Source organism: Neolamprologus multifasciatus, chromosome 14 (assembly GCF_963576455.1).
Source record: "Neolamprologus multifasciatus chromosome 14, fNeoMul1.2, whole genome shotgun sequence".
NCBI classification, from domain to species: Eukaryota; Metazoa; Chordata; class Actinopteri; order Cichliformes; family Cichlidae; genus Neolamprologus; species Neolamprologus multifasciatus.
Window position 1 is genome coordinate 33298176 of NC_140452.1, and position 14866 is coordinate 33313041.

General features: G+C 40.8%; 1 protein-coding gene and 1 long non-coding RNA gene across 2 annotated transcripts in view; both read left to right on the top strand.

Moving 5' to 3' along the window:
* LOC146504470 (calsyntenin-2-like) overlaps nt 1-14866 on the top strand; it is a 325046-nt gene that overhangs the window by 20709 nt on the left and 289471 nt on the right. The gene's annotated exons all lie outside the window — the stretch shown is intronic.
* LOC146504471 (uncharacterized) overlaps nt 1-14866 on the top strand; it is a 99709-nt gene that overhangs the window by 20189 nt on the left and 64654 nt on the right. The window contains exon 1 of the long non-coding RNA XR_014868767.1: nt 1-14866. This exon is cut by the window's left edge and continues 20189 nt beyond it; it is cut by the window's right edge and continues 14950 nt beyond it. This is a non-coding gene — a long non-coding RNA (uncharacterized LOC146504471).

Below are 14866 nucleotides of genomic sequence, written 5' to 3' on the forward strand. Positions count from 1 at the left end.
TACATTCAAACTCCTTTTTTTGTCTGTCCTGTATTCTCTCAAGTCTCTGAAGCTGCATGATGAAATATAGAGGTACAGTTAGCAGCGTCGAGACACTGAGGCAATAGGAAAGGGATTAAAACCTTCACCCTGTGACACTGTTGAGAGCAGATGCCTTTTGATGTGAAAGCAATTGGCTCATCCAGTGCCATGTAGCAGAAAGGAATAAAAACCTAATCATACTTATAATGTCTGACAGCCAGATATGCAAACACACACAGTTTAACATGTGTGCATGGGAAAATTTCAGTTTCTCTCCTCTGATCTTTCTAACACTCTCTTTACGTCTGTCTCTCTGACTCAGCTGCCTTTTTTCCTGACTTGCTTCTTATAGGCACAGCGCTTCATTGTTTACAGCAGAATAGATCTCTTTATTTGAGGGATTAAAGCGATTACGATCCCCATTTTTTTAAAGCACGGATCGTGATTGAGTCTTTTTTTTTTAACCTTTCCCCACTTTTGTCCCAATGTCACGGGCAAAGCGGCAGAGAATTCAAGGTCTTATTGAACAAATTCAGTTAATAAAATACCAACCGGGAGGAGAAAGATGGTAGTTAATAGCAGAGGGGATTTGAGCTGGTAGCAAGAGATTAGGGTGCAGTGTTTTACTGGGCCAATTCTCTCGGAGTCATTCGCTGTCCCCTCCGTTCCCATCTCCTGGGTTTATGGACAGGAAGGTGTTCATAAAGTTACATGGGTGAATGGATGCAGGATGGAAGGAGTGTCATCCTCATATGTGTGTACTTGCTGGTTTTCCAGCATCTACTGAGCCTGGCTTGATATTTCCATTCTCTGTATGTATATATATGCCTGTATGAAGCTCCCCAGATTTGTATTCCTATTTTTTAACAAAACTGATTTGAAAAAAATGGTTGCTTATTGCACATTTGGCATTTATGGTGACTTGATGAAGGTAAATTCAATACTCTACCACCTCCTTGGGGAAATATCAGCCGCTGTGTTCACAAGCTGCTCGCTATCTCTGTTCTTTTGTGGTGAGCAGGTGGTGGGCAGTGAATTGAGCTTTTGTGCTGGAAATTACTTACTGCTACTGAAAGCACCAAAGCAAAGTAAAAACAAGCCAAACAAGCTGAAACTTGCCATAATGCATTGTAAACATGATGGGAGCTACAGGTTCAAGTCGGTCTGTCACTGAAGGTGAACTATTTCGTGATGTTGCACCACTTTAAAATAGCCATTAGGATTGATAATTAGTCTAAAAGCATGGCTGTGCCCGCTTAGAGTTTCAGCAGATTTGGAGACACTAGCTATTTGGAGACATGGAACCGTTTAACGAGATTAATAAAGATTCCAGAAAGTTGATTCTGTACATGTGGACGTAGCGTTTTCAGCGGAAGAGCTCTACGGTGAAGAGAGTCAACAGTTAGCTGGATGACTGAGCATTCAACAACTGAGCATACAGATAGTGAAGGGAAATCTCTACTCTGTTTTATCCATTTGCAAGAAGCACAGTTGCGCTTTGCACAAATTGCACGAGCTTAAAGTTTGATTTAGCCTACTTTGCATTAAAGTTGAACGTTATATATTGATAAATGAATACGTGTCTTAGCTGTGTTTGCTGTCATTCGTTGATGTTGGTCTTAGAGTTGCATGCTATAATTTTTTTTTCTTTGCAGCAAGACTTTGCGACATTCAGCTCAACTCCGTGCATGGTTTATCGCTCCTTTTGAGCCAGTGCACCACCATTACCGGCACTGGCTGCCAGGGGCAACGGGCCGGCTCGGCAGGATTGGAATACAGCCGTGTATTTGTGTGTGTGCTTGTGTGTATGTGTGTGTGTGTGGGTGGATGGCAGGCAATCTGTCGCTTGTTTACACTTTATATATCACTCTCTGGGTGCTGTAAATCTCTATCGGGCTCTGTCCATGACCATCTCCCTCCTGGTTGGATTACATCTGCTTTTCTCTGTCTTTCTCTTCCCTTGTCTCGCCGAGTGTGCATCAAACTATAAATCACTGCGTGACGCACTGTAGTGTCTCCAGGCGATGCGGTTCTGCGAGCAGGCCCCGAATCACCTTCTCGCCCTGCAAATTTTGAGGTCCGCAAGGGTGAATATTGATCCTCCTAATGGAAGGCGTGATGCTCCTATCGGTGTTGTGATGTCACAGGGTCGGACAAAGAATTGCACAATCGTTCCCTCCCCGGCTGCCTGGAGACATCACCTATAGTATTGATTTATCACTCAGGTGCCACTTCTGCCACCATCGATCTGTCCACCGTAAATCTGTCTGTTGACCGGAAAAAAAAAAAATGAAATTAAGGCAGAGAGAGTGAAAGACTTTTGAGCCAGGTTCTAAATATCCCGTGCCTTCTTAACAAGCACGCTTCACAGGTCACTGAGAGGCCAGGGCTCTTATCATGAAAAGCCTACTTCGCTTACGGATCACCATCTTGCCAAATGACAGTGATGGCTCCAACAGGAAAATCAATGCCTTTCCACCCCCATCATATGTGAGTCCTCTAAAAGCATTTTTTTATCCTGCTTTTCAGCTGCATTTAATGATCTTTCAACCACTGACTCCTGTCACCCTCTCCATCTTAACATGTGGGACGAGGCCTGAGTGGTTACATGTTCCCCTCGTCCCCCCCTTGCCAGCAAAAATGACCCGCTCCCTGGAACCTGATCTTTGGCCCTTCATGGGCAGACAATTGGAATTTTTTTTCATGGTGATGGATAAAATAGATTGTTTGATAATTGATTCACATTTTTATACTTTAAGGTGTTGCTGTATTGCCATGAAAATATTAAAGACTAATGACTATTCAGCCCCCTCCAACCTGTTTGACAAACTATTGATTGAGGCACTTGGATAGGTCTTGAAAATATTATGCTCAATTTGTCAAGACTTTCCAGTTGTGAATGAAGGCAGGGGAAGTTTAAGGGTGTCTGGCGGTAGGCCCAGGCAACTGGCTATGGGCTGTTTGTCAGAGTTGTCTGATTCAGCCGTTGATGGGGGTATTATTTGCAGTTGGAGTAAGGATGAGTTGCAGCAGATTGTGTGGAATATGAGGGATTTTCTCAGCTCCTGGATCACGGGTTGGGCTAAGAGATAAAATAATCCCCTGACAAGTGCAATATGAACGAAATCCTCGATGGAGAAAATCCCATGTTTACTTGGACATGCAGTTACACCATCTCCATTTCTGCTAAGGGTATGTTTTTTCATGGACTGGACATAGTGTATTTTTTTAATACTTCTCCAGTCACTCAATTTGCAGCTTTGAATATAAAAAGTCACACGCAAAGACAAATACTGTACACATGCACTTGTATTGATGTCCTTTGAAAGATTGTAATATTCATTCCTCTATTCTGAATATTATTTCTTAGCACAAGGTTGGCATCTAACTAAATATTTGAAATAACAACGTAGAAATAGCAATAAAAGTGACATTACAAGTATTTTGGGAGCAAGCAGAACTACATTGTGCTTATATAAAAAGTAGTAGTAGCAGCAGTAGGAAAGCTCAGTTGGAGATTAAAGCAACATTTCTTTGCTGCCATACAGCAATCACGTCACTCTTCTCGAACAAAATGCACCTGTTCTCTGAAGATCAGTGGGTGATTTTACTTAACCTGAGATTCAACCGTGTCCATTGATGTTCAGTTGAATAAAGATCGGGGCTCATAGCGGGCCATTTTAGTATTGTGCACTGTTTTCTTCTCATTAGACCAAAGGTTTACTTTGACAGCTGAATAAAAGTGGCTGTTTCTCAAAAGGTTGTTTCAGCTTATTTGGAAATTAAGGCCAGTAAATGTGGCTTTATAGGTTCAGTTGCTATAGCAGCCTCTCCCGTTATAGCAGCTAAGTAAATGTGTAGACATGTTTAGTGAAATCATAAGCTGATTGTTGACCAGATGTTAACTGTGGGATCAATTTGTCTAGTCTGTGATCTGCTACCTTTCCACAGCTGTAATTTCTAACTATTGTAAAAGAAGACCTTTAGTTGCAGTATACATGTCTTTACTGTATCCTGATATGTAGGCGTTAACTAGCCTTTACTGTGCAAACAAACTGTGCGCTTATGAGGAGAACCGAGTCTTTATTTCCTTTTCTGGGGCAGTGAACATGGTACACAAGATTTGCACAGCTGTTACACTGAAACTTGGGCCTATTTACAGAATTTATGGCTGATTATAGTAGCTTAATCACCCTGCCAGCATGCATTTCACAGTGGCTTGGGGTACTTGCTGGCAGCGTTACTTCTCACAGAGTCAGAGCAGAGACAGACAAAGTTATTCATTTCCAGAACAAAGGCCACCTTTCTACAGGGAGGGTTCCTGTGGGTACCCGACCCAGTGCATGATTCTGCCATAGTGCCACTGTGTTCATTCACAGTGGGATAATGGCAGATACTTTCAGTCAGTGCTCCTCAAAAATGTTCATAATGTGGCACTAAAAATGCTAGAAGTTTGTTTTAAAGTTGCTTACTTTCTCAACTGTGCACATCTTGCTTGGAAAGGGGTCAACACCTGACAGGAACTTTTGCTAGAACACGCTGAACCGCTCTGAATAAATTCCACCAGTTTGCAACCACAGCTCCAGTACAAGAAACAGGCCAAAACTATTCAGGTGGAATTTATGATCACGCCTCAAGTTATATCTTAACGGAGGGATAGGTAATAAGGACCAGTATTAAATTAATACTGATACCAAACTAGTAATGAAGAATGGAGTGCCTGTACAGTCAAACTAGCTACCTGAACTTATACCCATTATTAGCAGTACTTTAATGTAGTTAAACAGCAGTTTGAATGTTTAAAGGGAGTCACATTCTGTATGAATGTTCTCACAAACATTTTTCCATTCAAACTAAAGTTCAACATCAAACTTCTGTTTTGTTTTATTTTTTGTTTTGTTGTTATTTTTATCTTTAGCAGGAATATGCACGATGCCGCTAAAGCCACTTTGGAGTCATTTTATTTATTAAAAGTTGTGAGTAAATCAAGCAGTTCCTTATTCTTTGTAACTAGGGTTGTAAAAACACTTTAGGGCGAATTTCAGAGGTCAATAAAGCTCCTGTTTCAACAGCCTGGCAGTAAACAGTCAGCACACATGTTAATGTTAGCCGTTTAACTTTTAGCAGTTACCCACTAGCCACATTAGCCTCTTGTTATCATTAACATAGTGGCTAGCGGACATTAGCTTAGGTAAAAGATGAATAATTTTTGTATTATGGTTAAACATCCGAATAAATTATAAAGATTTACTTTTCTGCTTTTACAATAATTTATTAAAATGTGTTTCTTATTTTGTCGCTGCCAGCTGTGAGGGCACCTTTAAAATGCTTTGATTGGTTCAGTCTTTCACAATGAGCACTCTGTTTTTTACTGTCTTTGTTATTATGAAATTAAATTCTCTAAATAATTTATCAAATGAATGCCTTATTCTCAAATGTATATTTTTTTTTTAAATTGAACTTAAAATTGGGAAAATTAGTTGAACATTAACAAGTTAACTTTACTTCTGTTGTTGCTAAATGTTCGGCGTGGTATCGAAAAAAATGGTGTTGAATATTTTTCTGAGTCACGTTTAAAATTCCAGTATTGTGACAACCCTGTTTGTAACATTGTATCTATCTGAAACTAGCTCCTCTCGTCTTTTTTTTATTTCTGTATTTCCATTGAAAATAATAAAAACTTAGCTTGTCATTTACCAACTCTCCCAAACAGCAGGTCCTGCGAGGTCACTGCTGTGTTGTTTATATGACTGCGGCTCCTGTGACCGTGGCAGCAGTGACGTGATGAGGATTGTGAGGGCATCTGGGGAATGGCAGCCGTGCGCTCTGTTTAAATGCTGCAGTGCCCCGGGGATGGACGCTCACGCTCAAAGTGTTCATGTCTGGCAGGACTAGCTGTGTTGTTATTGGATGACTAAAAATAAAAAAAATCCTCTGACCTTGGTTGGTCACTGATGATGGAGTGAAGACAAGAGATGATGAGAGACAGTGAATGTGTGTGTGTTTGACAGCAGAGAGTTACAGGAACTGAGGGAGGATGAGAGAAGTTTGTAGGAGTATTTAAAGTAGCAAGACGAAAACAGATGGAGAGGTCATTCGAGGGAAGTAGGGTAGAAATATGATAAGGGTATAGCAATATTGTACATCACAGATTTTGACGACCTCTTCAATTTGCAGCTCAAACTTATTTAGATAATTTGAAAATACATGCTTTGATCTCTAAAAGAAAAAAGAGAGAGATGAATTTTAAACTGGATATGTCATATCTCACGCAAAGGGAAAGAAAGTCTAATGTGACTGTGCACGGTTTAAAAATGGGGTGCAAAAGATTTCATTTCTCTTTCTCTTTGATCCTTAATTATAAGCTTAACAGGAAATCACACATTTTGTCATTATCATTACAGTAAATATAATAGCATGTGAAAGTGTTTTTCTGCACCTAGCAACTTCTATAAGCTCACTGTCTTTTTCTAAGAAAAAGATAAATTTAATGTGGTGAAAACAAATGAGAAACCTGTCTAGTTCATCATGCACTGCAAGTAAAATCTATTAACATCTTGGTTTTACACTGCACTGCAGCCTTTATGACCTTCAAATGATTATGTATAAAATAAAATCATATAAAAATATAATACAGCAAATGCTGTTTAATGTAATTTTATACACTGAAACACAGCTCGAGAGATTAAGGGAGTTGTAAATAACAGTGTCTCGGTTTAGCCTTGCTCTTTCAGTTTACATGCATGGTGATTGTGTTGTTTTTTTTTTATAAGAACGCAACAATACCACACACAGAAAATACAACACTATCAACAGAATGAATTTTGAATTTCCATGGATCGACTATTTTCAGTGCAAAAATGTGTTTGATATGAGTTTAGCTAACAGTGTAGGGTAAGGATTACAGGTGCAAATACCATAACCCTACATAAATGCCACAGCAAAGGGAAAACTCACAAAAACTGCAGTTTTTCAAATGATATTAGTCACCCAGTTAAATTTTATTGAACCTTACAGTTTGCATTATTAGGAGTGGGACTGCTTTGACGACAGACTCAGGTTACTATAGCTAGCACCTGTCTATAGCTACTATATAATTAGCCAGTATTAAACTTGGATGTACCCCTGGGTTACCAAAATTAAGCCAATGTGAAAAAGTCTTCAACTCACATTCTACCTGAAGCTCACCAGGTTGCAAAGCAGTAGTTGCAAAAAGTCGTACAGAGGCCTATGATTAGATGTCTTTCTGACTTGACCTCTGTAAACGCTTTCCTGGTTTGACTGTCAGGCCTGCTTCTTCTTGTGACCTGTTTTGAAACCAAGACTGTGATGAGAAAACATAAGAAACTAACAGATGACACTACAGTATGTTTCTTCTTTTTGGAACATTTTAATGTCATTACAAGAGACATGGTTTACTGTGAGATTAACTGTTATGGTAAATGGACTGATTCTTATATAGTGCTTTTCTACTCTCCAAAGCACTGTATACAACATGCCTCTTTCACCCATTCACACAAGCACTTCTAAACACAAGCGCAACTAATCTACATTTACACTCCGATGAACGCATCGGAGGGCAACTTGAGGTTAGCAGACTGGGGAAGCCAAGGATAGAACCACCAACCTTCCAATCAGTAGCTGATCTGCTCTACCACCTGAGCCATAGCCACCCCTATCCAAGAACTCAGTTTTATTTATATGCTACAGAGCAGTAATTAGTTAGTGTCTGTATCTCTATGATGCACCTATAGAGTGTATAGATGCACCTCAGTGACTAGGTTGGCTAATAATAACTGCTAACATAGCACCCCACTCTCTTATCCAAATATGGCTGGTTCTCGCTAATAAACAAAAACAAAAACCTGTAGGCACCATTATAGTGACTATGGTGTCTTTTATATACGGTCGACGGAGACAGCACTTCTTATAATGACACTCTTAGTTGTCATTAAATATAAATAGCATAACTGTAATTGTCCAGCATGAACTTAATTGTGAGATGAAGTAATAAAATTTATCACTAATGCATTTTAACCTATTTAGCTGCTAGCTACTAGTCCTGCCATGTAGAGATGAAAGAGATGCTCATTCAGGGAGCTGCAGAACTGTTGATATCTTATTCACATACACATTCAAATGCTGATACTTCTGCTCTACAAATGCACGGTGGGGTTGTATGGCCTGTACTTGTCTTCCCAGAAAGGACAGGAAGCATAGATGGAAGGGTACAAACGCTGTTTAAAGGCTGACTGAAAGCACTGTAGGAAATACACAAAAGACAGCAAGAGAAACTAAGTAAAATATGGAGCACTGGGAGCCAACTCTATGGCAGAAAGGGGATAGTGGTGAAATCTGTACAATACAAGGACGAAAAGATCAGCATTGAATGTGCTCTTTTCAACTTCTTTCATGCTAGAAACTGCAGACTGTTACATATAGCAGTCCTTTCTTGGCTCTCTCGCCTATTTGTGGTTAATACAGCCCTCAAAGTCAAATGGAACTGGGTTACTGTGAGTTGGAGAGACTGTAATGATGTCATCTGTCTCCTGTCATCAGTGACAGGAAAAAACATTTGCCGTGGTGCTGTTTACGAAGGCTGTACAGATGTTGGTTAAAGTTTTATGGCTCTTGATTAACATCAGAAAGATTCATTGGAGCCACTGCATCCTTTTCCTCTAGTGGTGTTTGCGGGTTTGCACACAGACGCAGTGCTGATAGATGCCTGATCGTGTTTGTGAACTCCTCAACAATGATATGTCGTAGATTGAACCAACAAGGCTCATGTCATTTTTAATAATGTACACCAGACACCTCATGGGAACAATGCAGCAGTACGTGTTTGGGTTTTGGCGACACTTTAGCTGCCGTAACGCAATTATCGTCCTGCCTGTCCCTCTCCACGCTCAGCCAATCATTTCCCCTCCAGGAGCACATTACTACAACATGTCAGCTGCATGCTATTTTTTTTTTTTTTTTTTTGCCTCATCTTTGCAATGTGAAAAACAATCTTTCTTTAAAGATGAAACAACTGTCAAAGCAGGGAAACATCTACACTGAGCTGAGTCAAAGGGGGGATTTTACACTCCAAAGTAAGAACATTTAAAATGATTGGAGGCTAAATGGAGAATTTCTGTCTCTGGGCAGTCTTTTTATGTGATGAGCCTAATGCGGTATTAAAAGTTCAGGAAGCAGTTTAGAAGGAAATGACAGTTTCTCTGATGACGTTCCTACAAAACATGAAAGCAGACCATTATTCTGTTTATCACCTCTGTGAATAAACGCAGTCTGAAAAATGCTAAACTGCATTATTGTCCTTGAACTGAGGCAGATTTCTCTGCTAATGGAGTAGACTCATCAAATACTGTTAAACAAGGGTCCTGTCCTTGCCCTTATTCATCTCTTGGGAGGGACATACCAGCAGATATGCGCTGAAGCTAATGGGCTAGCCTCCACTGCGCTAACGACCGCTAGGCTAATTGGCTGGCTGTAAGTGTTAATGTGAGACAATGCAATTCTCCTCCTTTTCTCTCAATTGAACCAGCAAAGACAGCCGCCGCCCTTTTGTAATGGAATTAATGGGGGAAAAATAGAAAACGGCCTGGTTTGAGAATTAAGGAAATGTGATATGTGGTCTAGAGTAATTAGGGCCTACAGAGTGAAGAGTGTGAGCACTTAGCACTTAACTATTCCCATGTCGAGCAGCCGTAATTACGATGGGATTTCTGCCTCTTCTTCCTCCCCGTGATGAAAAGGTTTTATTGTTCCGCTTCTTTATAAAAAAAGATGGGAAAGGAGGGATCAGCATCGGTTGATGAAAGGAATCTCTCTGAAATGTGCTGCCACCGCAAAAACAAAAAAAAAAGGGAAAAGAAGAGCTTCATCTCATCTCAGTGCAGCACCATCACTCTCCCACTTTTTATTTTTGCCTTTCTTCCACTCTTCTGCTGCCTTTAACTCCCGGAGACATTACAGTAGAGCTGCATCAGCCGTAGAGTAAATTCACAGGAAGCTTTATAAAGATTTTTTTTCCTTTTTTTTGTCAGTGCATTGTGATCTCCTGGGATGCGCTCCACAATGGGTGTCAGCGCTGCCTTAGAATGAGGCAGCTGCACGTCGCCGTGTTGTTTTGCTGAGCTTTTAAGAAATGTTTGTGTGAGTCTAAAGCTGCTCTGCATTTATGTGCACTGCTTTTGGCTGACAGCCTGCCGGTTCCTGTATGGGATGTGGCATTTCACACTGCGGTCCCTGTTCCAGAAGGAACATCGTCATCTGGGCTTATTCTCCATGAGAACTAAAGTCAGGAAGAACTTTGCAGAAGCTCGGTAATGCAGTCTAGATTAGAGGCGGGCCGATCGAGTCAAATATCGACAGTATTGACATAGAAGCTGGCATCGGCATCAATACTTTGTTTCGCTCCTCTAAATTTAGTGCATTGCTCCCAATTATCAGAAAGTAGACATATCTGTGCAAACACCGCTCTTCTCATGTAGGCATACTGTGCTCCTCCACTCTATGCTGTGTTGATATCATTGATTAATTGACGATTGATCATGTTTTTTTTAAAACGTATAATTCATGACTACATTCTACGTAAGCTGCCTTTGTAACCTGAAAGTATCTGTAATATTGGCCCTGTATTTACTTGGTATCAGATCAATACCAAAAATTGCAGTATCACACACAAACTAATCCACACTACGAGCTAGACCAAAGCTCCGGTGATTGATGGATTACAAAAGCCCTTCATGAGTGCAGGGGGAAAAAAGACAGCAGCAGTCAGCCAGGTGGTACCAGCAGGCTACTCGGCAGCTGGACCAGAGCAGTGTTTATAGAGTATATTATAGGGGCAAGCGTCATTACACAGAATCCATAATGGAGTCCATCACCTGAAATGACAACTCTTTAATATGGAACTATTACAGCTACTGGCTTCACTGACTTGCAGCATCCTTTCGTCCATGCATGCATTTTAGATGTGCCGGGCCCGCAGCAGCCGAACGCATCGCGTCATCGACCCAGCGCACACGCACACGCAAAGTTATCAGAGTTAGGCGCCACTGCTACAAAGCGCTAATGAAAGGCACAGGGCACAAGTCCCTGTGAACCTGCACAGTTGAAAAGGATCTTTAGCATTTCAAACAAAGAATGGAAAAAGGCTAGGGAGTTCGTTTGTGCCTTTGTGTGTGTGTGTGTGTGTGTGTGTGACCAAGACAGAGGCTTTTTGTTATGGAAAATAGGGTATAAATAATCCAAATACGATGAGGAAGATGATTAACACAACAAAACTTAAAGGGTTCATGGGTCCATTTGTTCAGCATTTGTTCAGCACACATACATGTGTGCATATTTTTTTTTTATCATATGTGAGCCAATAAAGTCTCATTTAATAACTTGTCTGTATTTTGACCTAAAGCTTTGAAAACTGTTTTGTCTGCTTGCATCCCCTAATGAAGCACAATGCTGCATTGCAGCAAGTCTTAGGTGAACACGAGGAAATGATGCTAATGTTGTTTTCACCCTCTTCAACATCAAATTCCCGAATTATTTCCTTTGCAGTCGTACACTTTTGGCACCCCTTTTTGTTTTTTCTGGTGACAAAGTTAGTTTTACTTGCAAAAATAAGGCCGCATTTCAAACACGATGGCCTTGTATTCCCGTGATTCACATTCTGCCTGTACAATTTTGCTCAATTATCAACATTTCACCTTTCTAGAAGACTTATTGGTGTGAACCATGAATAATTATAACCCCTCTATATATAGAGTTATTTGCATTGTCACCTTCTGGTTTTTTGAAAGAAAAAAAAAATGCTAAACAGCTAGGTGTTGATGACTTTGGTGGTTCTGGAATTAGAATTAATGGATTTTTTAGTTAAGTGACTTGTGCTCCACTTTGCGATTAGTTTTCCCCTTTCAGGTTTGTGTGGTTTTATTAAAGCTGCAGGCTGTGGTTGTTCTTTATTGAAATGGTCCGTGATATAATGTGACAATTTAAATTGGACATTTAAATCTGTGCTTGGAGTGACATCCATCTCCACTCAGTCAGAACAAAGACACAGTACGCTACCCCCATGGAACAAGTTGTAAGACACCTTATCTGTACTAATTAAGCACTTTAAAATTATACTTCTGAAACGCTCTGTGAAGCTGAGCCGGCGCCACCGGGAGCAGTCACAGCGCTCCTCTATAGTTGCTTAACTTCTCTTTACCATCCACCAGCCATTACCTGTGGCTGCAGGAGATCAATCTTAAGTGATCTGAGCCCTGACTGCCACGATAAAACCTTTCTTGGTATAAGAGATATGACTTTGACCCTCCATTTATAGCGGATGTCTGTTCTATTCAACACTCTGTCTTACTTCTCATCTTTTCATCGCGACTGAAAAGAGAGGAGGACGGGGCTGTATTTATCTCCTCTGGGGACAGATGAGGGCTTTTGTGCCTGGGTTGGAGACACCCAGTGGGACTGAGGGATACGCCTCCCCAATGGTTTATCAGATCAAATATGTCCTCTGCATTACGTACTGCTCTGGAAGCGACCAGCAGCCCGTTTTAATTCTCCCCTGCCTGACCGGTAATTGTTTGATTAGTAATGGCTGGGGGAAAGCAGGAAAAGATGGATGGGGCTGTTAAGCTGGAGAAGTGGAGAAACGTGTCCTATGGGCCTTTAATGTAGGTGTTTCTGCAGTACAAAAAAATCATTGAAGGGTGTTTTTAATGTGAGTCAATTTGATGTAATTCTGGAAAAGCACTTCAAAAGACAGCATTGGCTTTATTGGAAAAGAAACCTTGTTTTTTTTAGTTCATGGCCCTTTTTTCTTACTTTGTTTAATACAAGGAGCCACAGACAGGGAGTGACATGGGCTCTAACTTAAATCACTTGAACACTGAGCCATTTGATACATATTGCTCCCAGAGGAGCAACTGTGCTGCACCACAGAGGTAAACACATCTGTTTTTAAGGATGCACATACTGTATAGCCCACATGTCAGCACCATCAGGTTTACTAGCTGCTTAACCCTTTCCAGCTCTTTGTGGAAAGACTGGACAATTTGACAGCACGGTAAAAATCATGGTTTTATTTCTATTCAAAATATCAGTTATCAGTAATTACTCATTCAGTAAATCTGTACATCCTGTTTTTATGTTGGGCTCCAAAGTGACTTTACAGTTAAAAAAAAAAAAAGGTTACTAATTAAAATAAAAGATTTGTGATGTATAAAAGCATCTAATGTCAAACTGACAAATTTATAATGGAAATATAACTTATTAACATTTACATTAAAAACAGCATCTTCAGAATAAAATGTTCAAAACCATACATCATCAACACTATATCAATCTGGGAGCCAACTAACTAGTATTGTCTTGCCTTCAGGGGGCAGAGGCCAATGTTTCCAGAGCTTTAGGTAAAAAGAAATGCAGATAATTTACTGAGAAGTAGTTGCTGCACACCTCCCTTTCCCCGACATATTTCATCAGAGAGTAAACCTTTTCTTATTTTCTTTCTCCCTACTCATTTTCCTCATATCTGCTTTGATCCTTTGCTCATACCGAGGCTGCTGGATTGTGGCTGGCTCTGAGCTCTGGATAGCTTTAGCTTTAGCCACTTATCCTTTGTTAGCTTCTTTCAAAAATCCATTTGAAGCCGGATGACAATGATTAAGGTGTCTGTTTAGGTTTGTTGTCACAAAAGTCTTCCTGGTTGTTCCCCTGTGTTTTGTTTTGGTGAACTTTGTGTCTTCAGCCACAGTGAAGAGCTTCCATGCTAACACCATATTAGCATATGTATGTAAGTCTGTGCCCACAACTATTTGCCTGCATCACTGTTTGTGTATTTTGCATGTGTGAAGTGGAATATATGGGAAGCTGACCAGATGGTCTCTGGTGAGGCTGAGAATGCTGGATTCAGCCGATTCTGGTGCCTGGGCAGTCAATCGATGCATTTCTAATCGCGACTGAAGGGAACGGATCTCATTACTTAGTTTTTATGCCAAATTCCCAAACTCAGTGTTTCCCACTCAATCAGAGGCACTTTAGATTAACAGCTGCACAAGTTTTGGTATCTGCCAGTATAAAATAATGATCAGGGATAATTAAACAGCCTGTAACTTTGCTCATCACTTCAATACAGCATGTGTTTGTTATGTGGCCATCCTCTGCTGCTTACCTGCTGACTAGTTTATTCGAACTCTGTAGCATATTTTTCAGTCAAGTTTCACCTGGGTGGCCGGCGATGCACTGCTACTGCAACAGTGCTCCTCTCAGGTCCATTACACGCACTGAACTGTGGACACGCGTTCAAAAGCACACACCTCAGCACACACGCACGACGTTGAGATGCTTTAAAAGTCTCCCGAGAATTGGCTGTGATTATTGTGGTTACTGTGATTGCTGTCATTGTCTCCCATCACGGCCATTATCAGCGGAGCATTTCCCCGTGTGCTCCTTTCAGCTCAGAACTCTGTTTACCCTAATGTGAGCTGGGGGGAAAATAGCAGAGTGGCGTCTTCCATAAACACCTTGTTATCTCTCAGTCCTTCTCTAATTTTCTCCCCATTCTATCACTCCCGCTCATTCCCCCCCCCCCCGTCTTTCGATGGGCTGTGTGGGGCCGCGGCTCTCCGGCTTGAAATGGAAGAAAACGGCGGTATTGTGTAATGCGTGTTTGTTTTCAGGGCTCATTGCTGTTAGTTAGTCAGCATCCAGGGTTGTGCTGATGTTTGCTTTTGCTCGAGTTGTGCAGTTGTTCTGTGCGTGTTTTTTTTTCTCCCACCACCACCTCGTTAATAAAAAAATGGCTGCAACCTATTTACACTTAAAGAGGTGCCAAAAAAACCGA